The sequence below is a fragment of the Capsicum annuum genome, chromosome 9, assembly GCF_002878395.1.
Source record: "Capsicum annuum cultivar UCD-10X-F1 chromosome 9, UCD10Xv1.1, whole genome shotgun sequence".
Classification (NCBI taxonomy): Eukaryota; Viridiplantae; Streptophyta; class Magnoliopsida; order Solanales; family Solanaceae; genus Capsicum; species Capsicum annuum.
This window is the reverse complement of record NC_061119.1, coordinates 128,677,708-128,686,282: the sequence shown is the minus strand read 5'-3', so window position 1 is coordinate 128,686,282 and position 8,575 is coordinate 128,677,708.

Sequence of the window (8,575 nt, the reverse complement as noted above, 5' to 3'; positions counted from 1 at the left end):
ATGATTTAGGTATGTCACTCATCTACTAGTGTAGGAGTCGCACCCTTCAACCCTCCACCCTCGTATGTTGAACAACTTAGGAGGGTAGCATACTATCCCCAATATGACTTGCACTCTTATTGTCATATCTTAGTGCACGAGTCATGCATAACCTAGTCATATAGTGTTAAACTTGATCTAAAGTGAATTGTCTTTTATACGAGTCAAGGGTACAGTTTACAATATAAGTTATACTCTTTAGATATGAGTCTAGGGTGTATGGTCATACCTTGGTAATATAGGGAACCTAGGTGAATCTTAGAGTATGAGTTAGGGTACCACTTATACCCTAGGGTATGGTTTACTTAAGTGAGTCAAACCCTACCTCGGTTTAATTTTCCATCTTACAAGTCAAGGGCCCTATGGTCATTTCCTACCTTAAAACCCTTAATTCCCCCCACTATATAAGGTCTTGTAGCCTCCTAAACATTCACTTGTGTGGATTAAACTTTCCAAAACACTCTCTCAAACATATCTTTGAAGATTTAGAGGCTAGGGTTTGAAGGGTGTTCATCTAGAGGCAAAGAGGAGTCAAGTTTGTTGAGTGAATCATCTTGTATAAGTCATGTATCTCTTCCCTCATTGTTAGTTAAAAATATCATGTGTTTAAAACAATGATTTTGATTTGTAAATAGTGGTTTCGAAATCAAAAGTTGAGGGTTTTGAAGCATGATATTGGGTATCGTTTACTCTTGCTTTAGCTTATGTTATTACATATTTTTGGTGATGATTTTCACATATGGGTGCTTTTTTATAGTGGTTTAACAAATGGGTCATGAGTAACCTTAAATTTGATGATTTCTACCTTAGTTTTGGTATTGATAAAAGTGTTCCCTCAAGTTGTTTGTGAAAATATCTAAGAGAATTGACTAGTCACTTATTCATGATGTATTGAACTATGGTATTGGTCTAGTGAATATCAATGAGATAAGATGTTGTTATAATGAATGTGAATATTTGGTAAATGGTTGGTAAAGGTCTTGTTGGCCATGTAATGAGTTAATGGATGTCTTGATAGTTGGTTGGCTAAATAGGTCAAAGTCCGTAAACATGAAATGGAATTTGGTTTCAAACTAAAGAGTCGTATAATAATGCTAATGAAGAATGAATGGTTTGTATGGATCATGGTGACCACAAATTAAATTGAATGATGAATTGAATCTAGGCATTTAGCCTATTTAAATAATTAGTGGTTAAATGGTTTTATGGAGGTCAAATATCCATCTATAGTGTTATTATGTAGCGTTGGTGGCTTGAATTTCCTAAGTGGGTTTGAGTACTTATGTGTTGAATGGTATGGATGTCAATATATGTGTGAGAAGGGATTAAATCCAATTGTCGACTAGTAATAATGATACGATGACTTGTGGTTCAAGTCCTTTACCTAATGCAAAGGTTTGTGGTTTGGGTCCACTTATCTTATAAGGCGTGAAGGTTTGTGGTTCGGGTCCACTTACCATATATAAAATGTAATGGTATGTGGTTTGGGTCCACTTACCATATAATATGTGAAGGTTTGTAGTTCAAGTACACTTACCATATAAGATGTGAAGGTTTATGGTTTGGGTCCACTTACCATATAAGATGTGAAGGTATGTGGTTCGAGTTCACTTACCATATAAAAAATGTGATGGCTTGAGGTTCGGTTCCTCTTGTCTAACATATCGGAGAAGCTTAATGTTCTAAATTACAAGGGTGGAATGTTGGAAGTCTTTCACTGTATGTCTCGTGAATGAATGCTTTATGAATAAATATTATTTCTTATTCCATGATCTGGCATGCTATATAACTATATACAAATGTATCTTTGTTATATGCCTATACTAATATAAATGTGATTGCATATGATGGTTTGACTTGGATTTGAACAAATACACTATTTTATCCTTATCCTTGAGTTACATGCTAGTACTTCAACTGCCAACCGTCTCTGGATGCTATGTCCCTATGCTATATAGGGGTCAAATCTTCTTCTTCTCTTCCTACGGAGCGACCAAGTGTTCGAGCAAATCGTGTGTTGACATTAAAGTGGTGAGCTTCCATTCTTCGAAAGGCATATATTTTATAGCCTGTATATTATCTTTTAGACTTGATGTTGGCTAATTTTGAGGGCATATGCTGACATACTTTTAAACATCAAATTTGTAGAGGTTGTATGGATAACTATGGACTTAGGTATATTTTGTTAATATATTAATGTAAATAGATTGATTAGACTTTTCTTTTGTTATAATCATTGGTTTTTCGTTCATTTATATGTGTTTGGAGTTCATCCGACACCTATGGTCAAAGGTAACAGTTAGGTTGGGTTAACGGGGTGATTTCCTTTCCATGTTGGGCTTGAGATTGCCCATACGACATGGCCCAACTTTAGTTTGTGTCAGTCGTAAGGCTACTTAGTTAGGTGGTGGTTGGGGATAGTGCTATGCTATACCCACCAAACTAGAGATAGAGGCTTCCAATGTTGTTATTATAGGTATTGTCCCTATTTGTTTCAGATCTATATCTATGTTATTTGATTTAGCATCAACTTTCTCCTATGTGTTTGCATATTTTGCTTTAAGTTTTAATTCTACTAGTCTCTTTCCATGCCTATCTGTGTATCTACCCCTGTAGGAGACTCTTTAGTAGTAGATCAGGTGTACCAATCTTATGTTGTAATCTTTGTTGTGTGTGAGACTTTTGTTGATCTAGTTATCTTAGATATGGTAGATTTTGATGCCATTTTGGGTATGGATTGGCTATCTCCTTATCATACTATCCTAGACTGTTATACTAAGATCGTGACCTTAGCTTTATTAGGTATCCCAAGAATAGCTTGGAAAGGTGTGCTTCTTTTGGGTCCCAAGAGAGTTGTATCTTTTCTTCAAGATCATTTCTTGGTTGAGAGGGGATGTTTAATTTGTTTAGGTCATATTCATAATACTAGTGTTGCTTCACCATCTCCTTTAGATTCTTTTTGTATTATCTGTGAGTTTATAGATATTTTCCCTATGGATTTGTCTAGTATGCCTCTTGAGCATGATATTGACTTTGCTATTGATGTTGAGTTGGGCACTAAGCCCATTTTTGTTCCTCCTTATAGGATAGCCCTTGCCAAGTAAAATTATTAATGGGTCAATTGTAGGAGTTATTGGATAAGGGATATGTGACCTAGTGAATCACGTTAGGGTGCACCTTTCTTGTTTGTGAAGAAAAGGGATAGGTCTATTCGTATGTGTATTGATTATCAATAATTGAACAAGGTGATGATTAAAAATAAGTATCATCTTCCTCGTATTAATGAATTGTTCGATCAACTTCAAGGTGTTTTGGTGTTTTTAATGATTGATTTTAGATCTGGGTATCACTTGTTGAGAATTAGAGCTTCGGATATTTTGAAGACCACTTTTTGGACTTGGTATGGTCATTATTAGTTCTTGCTCATGTGATGTGGTTGACCAATGCCCTAGTCGCATTCATGGAGTTGATAAATCAGGTATTTCGATTGTATATCGACTCCTTTATTATTGTATTTATAGATGATATCTTAGTTTATTCCAAGAGTAAGGCTGATATTGAGAAGCATTTGCAAATTGTGCTTCAGAGATTGAGGGATTAGAAGTTGTATGCTAAGTTATTCAAGTGTGATTTTTGGTTGGAGTATATTTCTTTCTTGGGTCATATGGTGACCAAGGATGGTACTATGGTCGATCTGGTTAAAATTGCAGCAGTTCGTGATTGCGGTTGACCTATTTTTCTAATTGAGATTCAGATTTTTATTAGTTTGGCAGGTAACTATCGGTGCTTTGTTGGGGTTTTTTTTTTCATTTATTACAGCTTCATTTACCAAGTAGATTTTGAAGAAGATTTTCTTTCAGTGGTCTGATGCTAGTGAGGCTAGCTTCCAAAAGTTCAATGTTTTTTAACCTTAACTCCTATCTTAACTTTTCCCAATAAGGGCGTGGGATTTACCATTTTTTAATGCTTCAAGTGTTGATTTAGTGTTGTCTTGATGCAGGAGGGTAAGGTAATTGTGTGTGCTTTTCATCAGTTGAAGCCCCATAAGAGGAATTACCTTACCCATGATTTAGAGTTGTGCGCGGTTGTATTTTCTTTAAAGTTGTAGAGGCACTACCTATATGGAGTGTGTTGTGACAATTTCTCAGATCATCATAGCCTTCAATATTTCTTTATCAAGTGAGATCTATATATAAGGTAATGTCGTTATCTTGAGTTTCTTAAGAACTTTGACCTTACTGTTCTCTATAATCTAAGTAAGGCTAATGTAGTTGCGGATTCCTTGAGTCGAAAGTTGGCTAACATGGGTATCTTGGCATATCTTTTGACCCAGGAGAGGCCTTTAGCCTTAGAGGTTTAGTATTTGGCTAGCCATATGGTTAGACTTTATATTTTGACACCTGGATTTGTTTTGGCATTTGTGAAGGCTAAGTCTTTCTTGATTGAGCATATTCGAGCTTATCAGTTTCATGATGTTGGTTTTAGTGTGATTTGGGATAAGGTGTTGAGTGGAGAGACTAAGGAAGCCTCACTTGATTCAGATGGTATTTTGAAGATTGGAGGTCAACTTGTGTGACGAGATTAGGCGATTGAATTAGGTTGATTTTGGAGAAGGCTCATTGTTCTAGGTATTCTATCATCTGAGAGTGACTAAGATGTATCATAATTTGAGATAGAATTACCAGTGGGGTGGTATAATAAAGGATGTTGAAGATTTTTTAGCTCGTTACCTTTGTTTCCAGTAGATAAAGGTCGAGAATTTGAGGCCTGTTGGTTTGCTTCATAGGTTACCTATTCCTAAGTAGAGATGGGAACGGATCACTATGGACTTCTTGATTGGGTTGCCTATTACTTCTTATGGTTTTGATAGTGTTTGGGTCATTGTGGATCTATTGACCAAGTCTACTCATTTTATTTTGGTTCAGGTTTCTTTCACTGCTGAGAGGTTGGCCTGTATCTATATTTGTGAGACAGCTTGTCTTTATGATGTGTCATTAATATCATCTCATATAGAGGTTTGGTAATCATATCTCACTTTTGGAAGACTTTCCAGGAGGAGTTCGGTACCTGGTTTGATCTTAGCATAAATTTTTGCCCCTAGATCGGTGGTTAGTTGAGCGTACTATTCAACTTTTTAAGGATATGCTCCATGCTTGTGTTAGGGACTTTGGAGGTCAGTGGGAGTAACATCTAGCTTTGGCAAAGTTTGTGTATAATATTAACTACCACTCCAGTATTGAGATGACCCCCTCAAGTCTTTGCATGGTAGGCATTGTCACTCTCCAGTTAGTTGGTTTAACTTTTCAGAAATTAGACCTCGAGGTACGAACTTTTTTATGAGTTTTTGTATCGATTTTGATTTATTTAGGATAGACATTGAGTGGCTTAGAATCAGCAGAAATGTTATGCGTATCGTAGACTTTGTACCTTTAGATTTAGTTTTGGTGATAGAGTTTTCCTTAGTGTATCACCCATGAAGGGCATAATGAGGTTTGGAAAGAGGGTCAAGCTTAGCCTCAGGTATATTAGACCATTTGAGATTTTTCAGACTATTGCGTATGTGGCTTATGAGCTAGCATTTCCCAAAGATTTATCAATTGTTCATTTTGTTTTTCATGTTTCCATGCTTCGACATAACATTCTGGACTAGTCTCATGTCATTCCTTGGGATTCATTCTAGTTAGATGAGAGGTTGTCTTTTGTTGATGATCCTACTTCTATTCTTGCCAGGGATATTAGAAGGTTGCATTATAGAGATATTCTAGTTGTTAAGGTCTAGCGAAGAGATCAACTTGTAGATGAGGCTACTTGGGAGATTGAGTCTGATATGGAGCTAGTTATCTCCATTTTTTTGTTGATTTAGGTATTTTCCTCTCCTTTAGTTTGAGAACAAACTGGATTGTAGGTGGTTGAAAACGTAATGACTCGAATTTTGGTGATTTTTGTGAATTATCCATTTAAACATGATTAATGCATTTTACCCCTTCTCGTGGTTGCGTTGAGATAGTTTTGGGGTATGGGATGATTGACACATTCCTAATGCATTTTGGTGTGGTTTATGGTGGATATAAAGGCTTAGTAGTTGACTTCGATCAACATTTATTGATCTATGCATTGAATGGTAAAATGGACTGTACCAGCAGAACGAAAACATCGATTTTAGATTGGTAACATGGTTGGGGTGGTTTTACAGCTTTTGTATCTCTTTTCGATACTAGATTTGAAAAGTTGTGAAATTATATTTCGGAGGTCAACTTTGTGAAAATGAAATATTTTTCAAAAATTTGATATCGCCATTGAGTTCGAAGCATCAAATTTGATAGGGTAGCATAGTTCGTTTGTATTCTCGAGATTTTGGATGAATTTCGAAGGGCCTGCGGAGGTATGGAATTCTCTAACTCTCCAGCTGGTGCAGTCGCTTAAGCGGTTAGCCGGTCACATAAGCGACGTAGCTTGCACAAGGGAGTGTCGCTTAAGAGATTTTGGGTCCACTTAAGCGAGTGTCGCTTAAGAGATCCTTGTTCCTCTTAAGCAACTTAGGTAGCCTTGGCAAGTGTTGCTTAGGCGCTACTTGGCCGCTTAAGCGATCCCTGGGTTGGTTTTATACTCTTTTTCGCGATTTTTCACTATTTTTGACAATTGGAGCTTGGGGTTTTTGAGTTTTTGAGCGATTTCTTCAATTTTCGATCTTGAATAAGCTCCAAATCCCTAATTAAATTATTTTCTTTGATTCTTGTCATTTAAATCTTTTTAAAACTTGAACTCAAAATTTAAAATTGAGAAGGCCTAAATTAATAATTCTTCAATTAAAATCGCAATTTCTACCTATTTTCACTTTGGTTTTCTTCTAAGATTCCTTTAATCATGGGTAATATCTTTTGTACAAAAAATTTAATTCTACCTTTTTTTTTTTAAACTCATTTTAGGGGTCCGCTTTGATACAGACTCGAAAGTAGACAATATGGGTGTCATTGAGTTTCTTTTGACGTGTAGATTCCATGCTTGTATGTTTTAGTTGACTCTGTTCTCGTTCCTGAGGAGAAAGCTCTGTGTTGAAGGCTTTTTGGATAGATTTTTTGCATTTGAGGTAGGTTATGACTTGACTTTCTTTAGACTGGGTGGGTAGTTAGTAATAATGTAAAAACATATCATTAAAAATATGTTAATGTGAGTATGTGCCCGTGTTGGGGACTATGTTGTTGTTATTTGGTAGTTTTGAGACGTTATTTGCTATGTGTTATCGTGTGGGGTCTCATATAATGTTGTTCGCCTGGTATTGATATATATATTATTGGTTGTACTCTTTTTGGCGGAAAAGTCTAAATTGGAATTTATGTGGTATCAATGACATCTTTCTTTAAATTGGAATGGCTAAATATATATACAGACCCCTCAACTATTCGACTTTTTCCATACAGGCACCTTCATTAAGCCATGTACCTATTGAACCCTTTACTCCTTCATAAAATGTGTCAATTGAGCCCAATTGCTGACATGACTCTGACATGACATGGCATGTGTAATACACTCTCTATAAGGAGAGTGAGAAACCATAATTAATCAAAAAAATAAACATAAAAAACCCCAACCAATCAAAATAAAAAACAAATTAACGAAATAAAAAAAATTAGTCATCTTCTTCTTCTTCATATCTTCTTCTCCATTGTATCTTGTCAAGCCTCCACCATCTTCCTCTTCCATAAATCTTTAACGAGTACAGCACAAATTACTATTAGGAAACGGCTACTCAAAGTAAACAGAATGCATTTAATGGAAACAAAATACTAAAAATTATAAAATCAAAGTAGAAGATTAACATGCGGGAAACCTGATGCTAGTAGAGTAAGATGAACCTTGATTTTCAGAAAGTGGCTTCGAAGACATTATTTTTGCAATAATTAATCTGGTAATTGAGATTAATGGTAATTGAAGCTTCAATTAAGCTAGATTGAGATTACTGGTTTTCCTAACACGAAGCTTCAACAAAATCATTAAACTCAACATAACATTATTAATTCCCTTGATTTTTAATAGACCTGATTTGTCCTCATCCTCTTAGCCGCGTTCAATTAGAGAATTTGGTGTGTCAGAAAAAAAAAATGAACCAACCATCAAGATCAACGCGGGTACAAGTTTTTACATAACAGCCCTATCCTATCACAGCTACTAACAACTCTTTCATGAGGGTAATGTCATGACTCACGAAGAAAAAAACTCTATACTTCTATTCTAATTCCATCAAACCGAATTCATAATTTCATTCTAATTCCTTCAGAACAACAAGTAACAACAACTAGCAAATTGCCCAATTATTTAAGAAATTTATTAAATTTTAAATTCAATCAATTAAAAAAAATGCAAAGATCACACCAATCACTGCATCTTCTCTGTTCTACATTTCCGTTGACAGTTCAATTAACATCCACTAAGTTTGTTATACCTATGAGTTATAGTCATTTAATTGTTAAATCATTTAGGAAAAGTACATAAATAACAAGCGATTAGGTTAATTGAAAAAGGAAGGCATAAATTAACT